Source organism: Ursus maritimus, unplaced genomic scaffold, assembly GCF_017311325.1.
Source record: "Ursus maritimus isolate PB19 unplaced genomic scaffold, ASM1731132v1 scaffold_11, whole genome shotgun sequence".
Taxonomy (NCBI): Eukaryota; Metazoa; Chordata; class Mammalia; order Carnivora; family Ursidae; genus Ursus; species Ursus maritimus.
The window spans coordinates 970246-983534 of record NW_024423453.1 but is presented as its reverse complement, the minus strand read 5'-3'; the positions used below and the strand labels follow the sequence as shown (position 1 = coordinate 983534).

At 39.9% G+C, this 13289-nt stretch overlaps 1 long non-coding RNA gene across 1 annotated transcript; it reads left to right on the top strand.

Moving 5' to 3' along the window:
* Positions 1–242: 242 nt before the first annotated feature.
* Positions 243–13060, top strand: LOC121101690. Its single transcript, XR_005833664.1, has 3 exons — positions 243–847; positions 10160–10240; positions 12680–13060. It is a non-coding gene; the product is annotated as an uncharacterized LOC121101690 (long non-coding RNA).
* The last annotated feature ends 229 nt before the right edge of the window (positions 13061–13289 follow it).

Sequence of the window (13289 nt, the reverse complement as noted above, 5' to 3'; positions counted from 1 at the left end):
AGGAAAGACAGCTCGCTTTGGGGTTGAGCTTTTCGTGGGACACTCACATGTAGAAACCGGAGTGTGCAGAAGTGAGCTCTGGACCAATGATGCAGAGTTAAGCATCAATACAATAAATGTAGTTGCTGCTACAGAAATGGTTGGGAATACTCAGGAAGGGTGTTTCACTTCATAAAAGGAGAAGGACATGGACAGAATCAGCAACATTTATGTAATGATTTTAAAAATAAAGGTAGTCTTCAGAGTACGCTAAGCATATCCGTAGTCAATTTCTCATGTAACTTATTAGGTGTGCACCATCTAGCTAGGTTATAGACAGCTTATTTTCCTAACTTCACAAATGAAGAAACTCTGCTTTAGAGAGTAAAGCTAAGGTCACAGCCCCACAAACTAGTACAAATGAGGCTAGAATCCAAGCCTTATCTCTTTTGTATCATATCCTACCACCTTCTTATTGTTTTATTTTAGCAATATTTCTAAATATAAGGCAAGAAATAAAGAATAGAGGAAAATATAGACAAAGGACTCTTGGGAGCCATAAAAAATGTGATGGAAACGACTGTTTGTACTTTATAATGTGCCCTTGTTTAAGACATTGTATTTTGAGGAAGGCAACCTTATTTATTTTACATGTTTGAAGCTGTGTTTCAAATTTCATTTGTTTAACCTGTTTATGCTTTTATTTTCCTCACCTAAACTTACTTTATATTTTCTCTACTCACCCCGACCGCCACGGGAGCTCTTCCTCACTACCCTCGACTGTCTCACACACGACTGTGGCTGTGTTAAAAGCACCAGGGCTCTAAAGACTGGCGTATCCTGCCACAGGACTGCCTCAACTTTACAGGTAAGCAGTACACAGGGGTATAGATCTTGAAACTAATTTGGAAACTGAAGAGGGCTTTGTACCAGGTTCCTGCTTCACATCTCTCTAGTAGTTTCCTGAATCATAATCAAAGATATGAATTGGAAAGGCTTTGTGAAGGAAAAATGCACAGATAAGAGTCCTTAGATTAATGTTAATGCTATGCATTATGCAACATGACCCGTACACTAGAATATTCGTATTAGGTAGATGATACCACGATATAATAATTTATGGCTGACTTTCACAGACACCATTGGATAGATTCATGATTTACTAAAGGAAAAGAGCTAATCAGGAAAGTCCTTATACTAATGCCATATCCTAATGCCAATTTCTGAGTGTTTTGTCGAAGACTTAAAGTAAGGGCTAAGAAAACAGATCGAATAAAAGTAAAGTCATCATGTGGGCCTGCTCCACTCTGCAGATGAGGAAAAAAATGAATCCTCCATCTTCAAATTAGTTGTAGGTTTAGTGGGGGAAAGATAAGGAACCTCCTTTCCAACTGCTTCTATTTTCTATCTTGAACGCAGTCATCATCTGAAATTCAGGGAATGAGGAGGTGTTGATTGGGAGAGGAAGGAGGGAAAGATGCAGATGAGTAGTCCCTCAGAGAACAGGAGCGTAAACTGACTGGGGAAATGTGCTAGGCTTTCCAGGCTGGGCGAAGCCTCACTTGGAGTCTGTGGTCAGTGATCAAGAGTAAAACCCATCAAGATGGCGGTGAGTTTTCCACCATCCACGTTCACCAGAGGTGTGGAATCTGATGTGAACAGAGAGGTAGATTTAGCAGGAAAGAACTGTGAAGAGATAGACGGAGCCAGGGAGTTTATGTAATGCAGTGATTTTTAATGATGTAACATGGAATCTCCGCTTGTTGAGGGGAAAGGGAATATGAGCGGATAGTGGGTAGTAAAAACTCAGTGGATCAAACTGGCGATGGATTCAAAGAACTGTTGGAATGGGGCTGCCCGAAGGAATGAGGTGGATTAGCAGGATAATTGACCTAAAATTTTAAATCACTGAATGAAAAATTGAAAAAAAAAAGTGAAAGACTAGCAAACACTCTAGATGTTAAAGTTTGAGAAGATTGCAGCAAAAGAGGTGTGAGGGCAGATGTAAGGGGCATTTTCTTCTTTTGCTACACGTCTGCTAACCTAGCTGAAAGTACAAATTTGAACAGCAGTGTCTTGATTATCTGCTAAACAAAGTGAGTTTGTTTCGTGCATATAAATGCATGAACATCTCATAGTTAGATTCTAATTGATTTGTACATAGTAAACCTATCACATAAAGTGGGACCAAGGCATGCTAAGTGTCTATTTAAAATGTTCTCATTTTCAAAGGGTACTAGCCAAGAAATTATTTTAGCTATATGACCCCATATATCATAATTTCTTGGCAAGATTGCCCTATATTTTATTTTATATTTTCTCCCAGGAAAACAGAATTCTGGGAATGCCAATGGTATGAGCTTTCTGGAAAGACATTTTCTAAGTCAAAATTTTAGAGAAATGAAGGCTCTGACAAATTTTGCAAAAATGATTTCAAGACAGTGTGTACTAATTAAACTCCTAATAGTTAATGTCTCTGCTTAATACACCTTTATCACAGTATTGGGTTTTATTATTTTATTCTTCACTAATTTCATGATAAAATAGTATCTCATAGATACATTTATTGGCATGTGTCTGATTATTAGTATGATTTAAATCTTTCCCTAATTTTAGTCTCTTATATTTCATTTTTTAGGTATCAGTTCATATCTTCTATTTTTCCACTGAGCAGTCGATTTCTTAACAGCTTGTTTTTAGATATAATATTAAGTCTTTAATTTTTTGGGCAAATATTTGTCCAATTGTTTGTTTTTAATGTGATTATTTAAGGTTTTTGACACATGCATTTTAATTTATATGTAGTCATTCAAATGTCGTAAGAATTGTGCACTCTATGCATTATCATTCTCACTCTCCACATGAGAGAACAGAGATTCAGACAGGTTGAATAATCTGCCATAGGTCCCACAAAGCAAAGTTTAGCTGCAAGACTGTCTGGCCCCAGAACTCATTCATTTTCCTGTGTTACACTGTAACTGGACATGTAAAGTCTGACGATGAGAGGATTTTAATAGGAAACATGTAATAAGGGGCTAAAGTAAGAGCAGAGTGAAGAACCATATTTGGGAAGTATAAGTACAATTACAGCAAGGGCTGAAGAAAATGGATCCATAGAACAAAGGACAGTGATGAGTTGACAATTACTCCAAGATTTCCTGCATGGCTGGCTGCTGATATAGTGGCATTACCAGTGTGACAAAGAAACCAGGCACAGAGCTCTGTCACTGCAAGATGATAAGCTGAATTGTCTTCTCCACATTTCATTTCTGTTAGTGACAGTACATACAGTTTGAAATGCCTTGTACAGAAAACTCTCGCCAAGTTGGGTGGAGAGGCCAAGTTCACAGTTAGACAAGTAGATTTGGACAGGTTTTCTGCACACAGATGGAACCAACTGACAAGCCCAATGTTTGGTGTATGGCAAGAAGGGCAGAGCACCTATTAATTTCCAGAGGAAGCTCCACAAAGCAGTTTAAGGAGGAAGGGGGTTTGCGAAAGGAGGTAGGGAGATTTCTGCTGGGATGCAATATATAGGTCTCTGAAAACCCTTGTGTTTCATAACATTTATGGAAGAAGAGCAGCGTGCACAGGAGGATAGGTTTGGAGTAGACCACTTAAAACTTTTGTAGTTTTGTGAAACTAAGGAACTTTGAAAGTTCATAATCAATGCACTAACAAAAACCAGTAACAATCCTAAAAAAAAAAAAAATACTAACACAGTTTGAAAGATGTGTTAAGTTCCTTGTACATGAAGAACAACTGGAGTAAATACAGGGCATTTACCCCTAAAAAATAGGTGGAGGAAGTCTTACGAAAGGATTTTAACAAAAGGCTGAGGTTGCTGAGTTATAGAGAGAATGAGAAAATGCACACCCATCAGGGAGAACATGCAATACTATTTCCAAGACAGAACGTGTGGCCAGACTGAGCTAAGAGCAAGAACATGGGCTGAATGGCCATCACGCCCTGTTTGATGCTCTGTGTGCTCCTGCTGGGGTCAGCAGTGCGAGAACTTAGAGGAACGAAATACCAACACACTAGGGGAAAAAACTGTGTATGAACTAATGCAACTTCCGTATCAGACTGACATTGTTCTCTCACTCACAAATCGTAATGGAGGCAATTTGCCCACAGAATGAGAGCAAACTGTATTTCAGAATTCAAGGCCATGGAAGGTCTACTTTATAATCCAGATCAGTCCTCCCACCCTTGACACTCTCATTTGCTGTATAATTTTCCTACTTGGCATTCCTCACAATTTGTATCTTCTGCCCACTATCCATTAAGCTCTATGAGGGCAGGGACCTTAATTATTTTGTTCACCACCATGTCCACTTTGTCTAGTATAGAGCCTAGCGTATACGGTATCAATGCATTTTTATGAATCGAATGAAAACAAACATGATAATCATTTATCGATTCAAAGATAAACGCTCACCATGTCAGCCCGTGTGAGAACTGCTGTGAGCAAGTCACAGCCCTGCTTTTTGAGAAGGTCCCTCGCTAGGTCTAGTGGGAGAGAGAGAGAAATATGCAATTACGGTACTGTGTGTTTAGTAAGTGCTTAAATAAGGTAGGTACAAGATGCTATGAAATCACACTTGGGTACAGATTTGGCCTCTGGAAAAAGGAGCTTTCAGAGGAAGTGGATTTTAATATGAAACCTGACACATGATCAGGACTGAGAGAAATGTAAGGAACAGGGAGGGCAGAGATTTCTAGATAAGAGCATGTACCAAACGTGGAACTGAGTGAGCACCTGAAACATTTCCAGAAGTAGGTAGCTGGGGTCAGTTGATAGAATTATGTGGAAACTGAAAGGATGCTAATTGCCATTAAAGATAAACCACACATTTCTAATTCACTTCCAGTGTTCCTGGTCAGGCAGTTTCCAATGTCATAATTCAGGGATCCATGCTTCCCTTGTCTTATATGTCTATCTTTTTCTAAGTCCTCACTTAGCAGACAGGTGGAAAAAGACACCACGGGAAAGACACGCCCGTGTCTTAACTACTCTGATGCAGAAGAGACATACCATTCCTACTCACATTCCACTGATCCGACTTCAGTCAGATGAGTACCGCTAATTGCAAGAGACGTTGGGACATGCAATCCAGCTCTGCAAACAGTTGAAAACTAAATGGGTTTTCATGAACATAGAGCAGCCTTTGCCATCTGCGGGGGTGATAAAATAAAAAATGACAAGGTTGGAGAGTCAAAATAGGACAGTTGATGAAGGACATTCTATTCCATGTTTACACTTCACCCTAAAGAAAATGCAATGCTAGAGAAAAATTTTGATTTGAAGTATGGCAATATGATACTTGGACTTTGAGTAGACATAGTAGGCAGCTGTTAAGGTAGACTGGATAGAGGTGAGGCAGTTTAAAGCTGAACAACTCAGACTCTGATGGAGACAATGGCAAGTGCGGGTAACGGCAGTAAGGTCGATTCTAGAACTGATAAAGAAGCATCGTCATTAGGATTTTACCATGTGTGAGGGACCATGAGGAAGAGAGGGGAGTCACTAGTTTCAGGCTTGAGCCAACTGAATAGGTAATGGTGATAGTATTTGTTGAGACAAGGAGTGGAGATAGGTTGAAAAGTGAAGATACAGCTGATGAACTCAAGATTTAAACTCTTGGATGGCTGTAGTACATTGTATCCCTCAACCTCTGGTCCCTATGTTGTACTTATTGTGGAGACCAACTGATGCACATTCATTACCCACCCAGATGGAGTGATTCACTCACTTAGATCTGATTGACTATTTGAAATTAAAATTTCAGTGGAGTGGGAAAAAAAAAAATTAAGTGTACCAGAGAGTATGTAGGGAAGTTAATACACATGGTGCAGGAATTTGGTTAAAGCTCACTACTTCCATTTCATAGTTGTGTCATAGCCAATATTCTAATAATATGGTTCATAACCTTAGAAAGTAAGCTCAGACACATACTCTTTCTCTCTGTAGGCTGTGTGGGATTCTTCCTTACAATATGTTTCCAGTGTTTTCTCTCTATATAGATATAGATACATGATATGGATATAGATAGATGATATATAGATATCTCTCTCCATATATATATATATATATATATATATATATATATATACACACACACACACATATATATATATACACACACATGCACATATAATATATATATAAATAGAAACAAATTTAAATATAGATCTCTCTCTCTCTCTCTCTCTCCCCCCCCATATATATACATAAAACACTGGAAACATTTATTTCCTGATATTATATTTATGAATATTTATGAATCTGTCAAAGTTTTTTCCTCATATTGAGTTTAACTAATGAAGCAAAGAGACTGTATCAAGTATAAAGATGAATTACAGATGAAAATATGTCAAAGGTTCAAATCACCAACAGAAGTATCCCGAGGACTGAGCAAGTTATCTGGTAAATTCATGTAGATAAATAGCCAGTTTGGATAATATTGACTTGTTGCTACTTATCTCACTTTCTTTGGTAAAAGCCAGTCCAGAGTAGCTAATTAATTCAAATTATTTTTGCTGGAATTATCCTGGTTGATGGTATATTATAATTCCTAGATAAAGATAATCCCCAGAGAATTGGTCCACTTTCTGTTTAATTTTGACTGTTGACAATACATTTATATGAGGACCTCTGGAATCATTAATAGAGGTAAGAGAAAAAGAAACCATCAGAAATCTTGGTTTATGAACTCAATTGCATGGCTTAACACTTGGCAACCTGTTCCCAGGTCTTATATTGGTTTACTGGCCTGCTCCCCAGCTCCCACAGCCCTTTGTGAAGTTAATGAGGTAGTATGTATAAAGCTCTTTGAACTGAAATGGGAAAGGGATTATCTAGCTACAAGGAGATATGATAGAGAAAACAGCCATGATGAATGAGAGTTTGCTGGAAGGATCCTGGCTGGATTCATCTTGATACTTTAACTGCTATCAAACTCATTATTTTATGAAGGAAAGAATACAGGAGAAACAGTCTGTTCCACACTTTGTAAGTCAACCCTTTTCCTCCAGTTTTTTGTGTTTTTTTTAAAGACAGACTGGAAAGATGATTAAAAAGAAGGATTGGATTTTTTTTTTTTTTCTTAAGAGAGCTGTGCCATTTCCAGTGCATGTGGGAAGAGAGTTCTTCAGTCATAGTGCAGCTCCTATTGTCTGGTGGCTCCTGCAAAAATGGGGAAGTCCTAGCTGCAAAGCTAAAGGATAGTGTTTCACTTGGTGACAATGTGACTGGCTTTGTACCAGTCCTATCCAACCCTATGGCTGACTTTTGTGAGTGAAGGCAGGAAAACTTCATATCAGTCTCCCCTGCCCCACTGTTTATATTAATAATTACTTATAGCTTCGTTTGGTGAAGGCTTATCTTTATAAGGCTGATCGCATCATCAGTTGCAAGAGTAGGCAACACACACAGGACTTTCGCAGGAAAAGGGTGCTGTAACTGTGTTTCACGGCTACGTTTTAACCACGTGGAAAAAAACCTCGAACTGTAGAATAACTCAGAGGGAAAGGGGGAGGAGCAGCGGGAGAGTTTATGACTGTTTCAAACGGGCTTATAGTTGCCTGTAATCCTTAGGAGATTTGTGTCAGGAGTTTCAGCTGAGCGTGCTGGGCGGAAGCCACACGTTCAGTAATGGGGACATTTTTGCCATCACTTTTAGCCTCTCCTGAGCACTTCATTGGGGTGGTTACACTGTAGAAATGAATCAGAATACCTTGGAATTTCTAACAAACTTTAAACAAATATTTGTTTACCAGTATGTGTGGTGCCCTTCGTAGGCTGGGGAGATAGATTTTGTCCCTGTCTTCACAGAAATTACACTCCAGTTGGTGGGCAAAATGTTAAACTAACATTAGGTGTTAAATGAAAACACTAACTGCCATACCTGGAGACCAACTGACTGTCAATCGGTAGCAAATAATGATCTCCTGTCCAGTTCCGATGGTGAATAATGGTGGCGTGGAGCTACTGTATTCAGGAGGGTTATGAAAGTCATCCTGAGTTCCCTATAAAAAAAGCGTCTTGATTGGTTTTTGATGTCTGTGCATGGTGAGGGAGAGAGACACGAGGGCCCATCCATGTATAGTAATTACAAGTTATAAATTTTAGAGTATCTGGAACTTCAGAAAAAAATTTCATTTTATTAATTCAAATACTGAGTAGTAAACTGTGTAATAGGTGCTTGTGAGTAAAATACACACCATGATGGCCTTCATGGCTTCATGACTTTGTCACTCTGTGTGTGTGTGTGTGTGTGTGTGTGTGTGTTTTAAAGTTGACTTGAATTTAGGGATGTGGGGGGGGGTGCTCAGCGGTTAAATGTCTGCCTTCAGCTCAGCTCTTGATCCCAGGGTCCTGGGATCAAGCCCCACATCAGGCTCTCCCCACATCAGCTCCCCGCATATCAGGCTCCCCAGGTATCCAGCTCCCTGCTCAGTGGACTCTCCCTTTGCCTGCCATTCCTCCCACTGTGCTCTCTCTCTCTCTCTGTCAAATAAATACCTGAAATCTTTAAAAAAATAAATAAAGTTGACTTGAATTTGAATTTTGGTAAAAAGTGCTCTCAAATCCAATTCAAATTTTTTGAAACACACATACACACAAGTTAGATGACAAATTCCAGTGAAAGCCACCGGAGTCTGTTTAGGGTGTGGGTATTTGGGGGTGTTCTGGTAAATAAGGGGGAGAACACTTTGATAAAAAGAATGAATTAATTGAAAGAGAAAAGGGAAAAAATGTGAATAACATGCAGGGACCAATAACAGGCAGTAGAGGATTCTTGACAGGTAGGATTGGAATATGGCTTCATTTCAGACATTAAAAGTTCTTGAATTCTGGACATTTATTGCTTTATCTTGTGGGCTGTGGAAAAATATTGGAATTATTTGAGCAGAGGAGTGATGTGGGCAAAGTCAGACTTTCTATTTCATCAGGTCCTATAACGATAGATGAAGTATCCTAAACGTTGTAGATAAATATAATTTATTGACTACCTACTATGGGACTTTTTATTTCAAAGCTTTTACTGCATGCAATCATTAAGTTTTAATAAACTAAGTATCACCTGGGTATAAATACATCTCTGTTACGATGAATTATATTAAAATTCAGATGTGCTATAGTGAAATAGTGTTAGTGCTATGGGCTTTTTAATAACTTATAATTTGGGATTATCTATCAAATGTACAGTTTTGATTAAAACAGAGATTTTTAAATGTTCTTTGAAACTCTAGACTTCCGTAGAAATGCTTCACGAAATCTAAGATTCATTTGGCGGTTTTCGGATCCTGACTGCAAGTTGTCATCTAGAATCCCTAGTATGAAAAGTTTTCCTTTGTCAAAACAGCATTAGTTATTCTCAACAACTTCTTAGTTACTTGTAACTTGTATTATAATGTATACCAACTTGTAATTTATACGTCTGCTTTGGACACTTAATGTATATTCGTGCTTCTTATTAAAATTTCATTCGAACAAAAAATAATGGTTTTGCTACCAAAAACGTGCAGAAATTGCTGGAGCGAAACAGGATTCTAGGCTGAGTTACCAGTCCTTTCTCTATCACATTTGCACATTTCACATATGTCTATTGTTCATTCAACAAACGTTATTCGCAAGGCTACTATACCAATTATTCACCTAGCGCTTCTCAGCTTCGTTTCCACCCTTCCTTGTTCTCCTTTGCACCCCAGCAGGCTAAAAGCCTACAAAGTACCCTTCTGGACTCCCTTGTCAGCGGCTTCTCCTTAGGTTCTGCCAATGGGAGACATTAGTAGGAGTTTGGAAGACAAAAGAAAAAAGGAAGCTTGCCCCTCTCGCTTCCCAGCCACAGGAGCCACCTCCCAGGGTGGCTCACAGCAGGGAGAGAGCGCGGCTCAGACAATGGCTTCTTACAGCAGAAGCAGCAGCACCTCCAGTGGGATGAGCGCCCCTGTAGCTCCTGGGCCTCCTGCAGCAGACGTGATGCACTTCCAACAGGGTCAGAGCAGCAGTGAGCACAGGCTCCTGGCTTCCGCCGGGGGGCAATGGCAGTTCCCTGGTCTCTGGGTAATCTCTTCTCTGTATTCTTTCACCAGCCCCAACTTTCCTCTTTTAGCTCTTACAGCTCTTCTAACTCCCTTTAATAAGTTCCTGACATTAAATTCCTCTCTCCAGGAAATACCTTCTTTTTCGTGACTGGGCATTGACTGATGGACTAATTATATGTTCGAGCAAGATGGTGCACTGGGGCCATTGGTGAGTCAAACAGGCCGAAAGCCAGACTTCATAGAATGAGAGGAAACATTGAACTTCACATGTAATCTTTTATTCTGTTATTTTTTCCAAGATTTTATTTTTAAGTAATCTCTACACCCAACGTGGGGCTCTAATTTATAACCCCAGCCAAGTGTCTCTGCTCCTATTCCCCTCGCCCTTAAAATTTTCAATATTGTTTGCAGGTCACTGTCCTCTGTTAGAGTATAAACTCTATGTGGGCAATGAACCCTACTAGTCTTTTTATTTGTAGAGCCTGTCACACTGGCAGAGACTTAAAGGTACCCAAAGACAGTTTGGATCCATGGAAGTGGTAAAGACGCAGGGTCAACGTCCTCAAGGAGTTTATATTTTCATAGGGACAGGCAACCCATTTATCTTTTACTTCTCTTCCACTCTTCCTTCTTCCTTGTGCTTGTGATCTATTCAGTCTCATATTGCATTCTTACGGGCCAAAATATTGAGAAAAATGGGAAAGAAATAACAAAAGAGCAGTATTGCAGGTCAGAAAAAATAGCATTGCATTTTAAATCTCTATGTAGAATATTTCTATCTCATTGGAAGAAAGAGCACAGAACTTGTGGAACAAAGCCCCTTTTTTCTAGATTTTCACAAAATGCCAAGATATGAAGCTTCCCTTTTATGATGTGAACTCAAACTCTTCTTGTATACTGGTTTGACGGCATGTTTTGCATTATCTCTAATCCCAGGAGGAGCGGGGATGGTTGAATGTATATTATTCTTATTTGGCTGGGTGGTGAAATTTACATCAGTGATGTTCACTGTAAAACGAAGATTTGGTGTTTTTAACTACTATGTTGGAGAATCTATTAAAGGAAAAATTCTTCATTTTCTTGGCTAGATGGACAGATCCATGAGAGATTTCAAAAGTTATTTCCATTGTGTTCTAGCTGTTGTAGAAATCATTGATATTTAATGAGGATAACGATATTATACAGTATAATCCTTCAGGTATTCCATGTTAGGTATAATTGTGGTGACATAACAAAAAAAAAAAAGGTGACGCGAATTCATCAACGGGGTATTTTTTTCCAACTACGGGGCAAGAATATGAACCAAAAAATATCATTTGTTCTTGTCATAAACCTTCTTATGCCTCTGCTCATTTTTTATCACGCATTTGGTTATTGCTTGTTGCTTTTCTGTGTTCTTTTAGCATATGTTGTTTATTGGCTATTGTTTATTTTACTCTGTGCTTCGCTCGGCTTAGGTTTAGAAGCCAATATATCCATAGGAAGTTGCCTTCAAAAATGATTCTTTTTTATCCTGACTTTACCTTTAGTGGAATTTCTTAGGAGTCGTTACTCTCATTCAGCCAGTTTAGAAACAGACAGTTCACCACTCCTGCCTCCGTGGTTGTTTTTTCCCTCCTCCCCCACCTTTAACAAACATTGCTAGACGTCCTCGTTTATAAAGCTCCATCATAACTCCCCTTACTCTTGCTGAACGCTTACACATTGCACCTCCCTGGGAGATGCAGAAAACACACAGATTGTTTGTTTTCACAATGTCTAATTGAAGGGTTGAGAGGGAGGGATTTGGAGGGGGAGGGACTTAAGGCAGATGAAACTGCTGGGGATTTCTCCTTAGATCCCAACTGTTGGTGTTCTATACCCAGCTGGAATCTGAGCTGGTTGCCTTGTTTTCTCCAGACTAGATGGTGGAGAAAAAAGAAATGGCTCTAGTAGTACTACACTTAATAAACATTTACATTTTAGTTATGGGTTCTAGTGATATTTTAAGTAAAGTTAGTACGCGGAATTCCATTTCCTCAACAAAGAAGTCAAAGAGTGGCTTGGTTTCTTGTGCTTTGGACTTTTTCTCTTCTAATAATTCCGAAGTGCAGTTACAGGTCACATAAAAATGTACCTGGCAGTTGGCATCTCTAAAACAAAGAAGCAGGCAGGAGAAAGTGCCTCAAAGAGTTTCCGCGTGTGCTATGTAGGAGCCTGGTGCGGAGGAGTATTTCCACGCTTAATCAGTTCAATTTCTACCAGCACTTTTTTGTTCAATAAATAAGTAGAAAAATTAGTGCTTCTTAAGGAGAGTGGGTCACGTGCGGCCACCCCCAACACACACAGTTTTTTTTTTTTTTCCAAACAATTGCGTCAATATTACTATAAATAAAGTGCAACCAGATTGGGATATGTTTTAAAGGCAGCTTCCTAAGGACCTGACGGTTACCAGCCTCACGCCTCCTTTTTGATGTTTCCGGTGTGGAGCCACACACCCCGATTGTGTGCGGTGGCCTCACACGCAGTCCAGAGAAGGCCCGACAAGCAGTCAGGGCGCTGGAGGACGGTTGTCAGGGGGCTGTGCTGTGTTAAGTGAACTGTGCAGGAAAAGAAGAAAAGAAAAGAGGAAAAAAGAGTTATATGCCAGTTCCTCAACCTTTGCTAGGCTGACAACCTCCCAAGGCAACCGAGCCAAAGGTGGCCGAAAACACGGTGCGCGCGGGTGAGGCCTCTGCTGGGCGCCCGCCTCATGGGGATTTGGACCCAGCCGTGCTGGGTGAACTGCCAGAAGAGGTATGTATGGGTTACAGGCCCCCTCCCTCTTCCCCATTCATGCTAACAAGGATAATACTGCTGCTACTAATGACGAAGCCCCTTAGCTCGTTGGGCCCATGTCGCACCTCTGTGCGTTGAGCTGGACCAGCTTCCTCTGAGCGCTAGCCTGAAAACAAAGAGGGAAACAACCAGAATCAAGAGACTGGCGCCGTGGGCCCTGGACACAGCTCAGACCTCAGCCTCTTTGCACTGCGCTGGGCTCCCGGGTCTGAAGAAGGGAGGTATTCATCAGTGAGGGGGGGAACACAGAACTGTAATGAACCATCTCTCGCCCATTTTTATCTCCAAATACCTATACAGATATAAATATAAATAATGGCATGATATCATTGCATGATGGTGATAACATTAATTTGTGCGGTTTTCCGAGAGAAAGAAAGAAAGATCACTCATGCAATCATGTTAGTGTGAATAAATTATATGGAAAAGGACTACATACA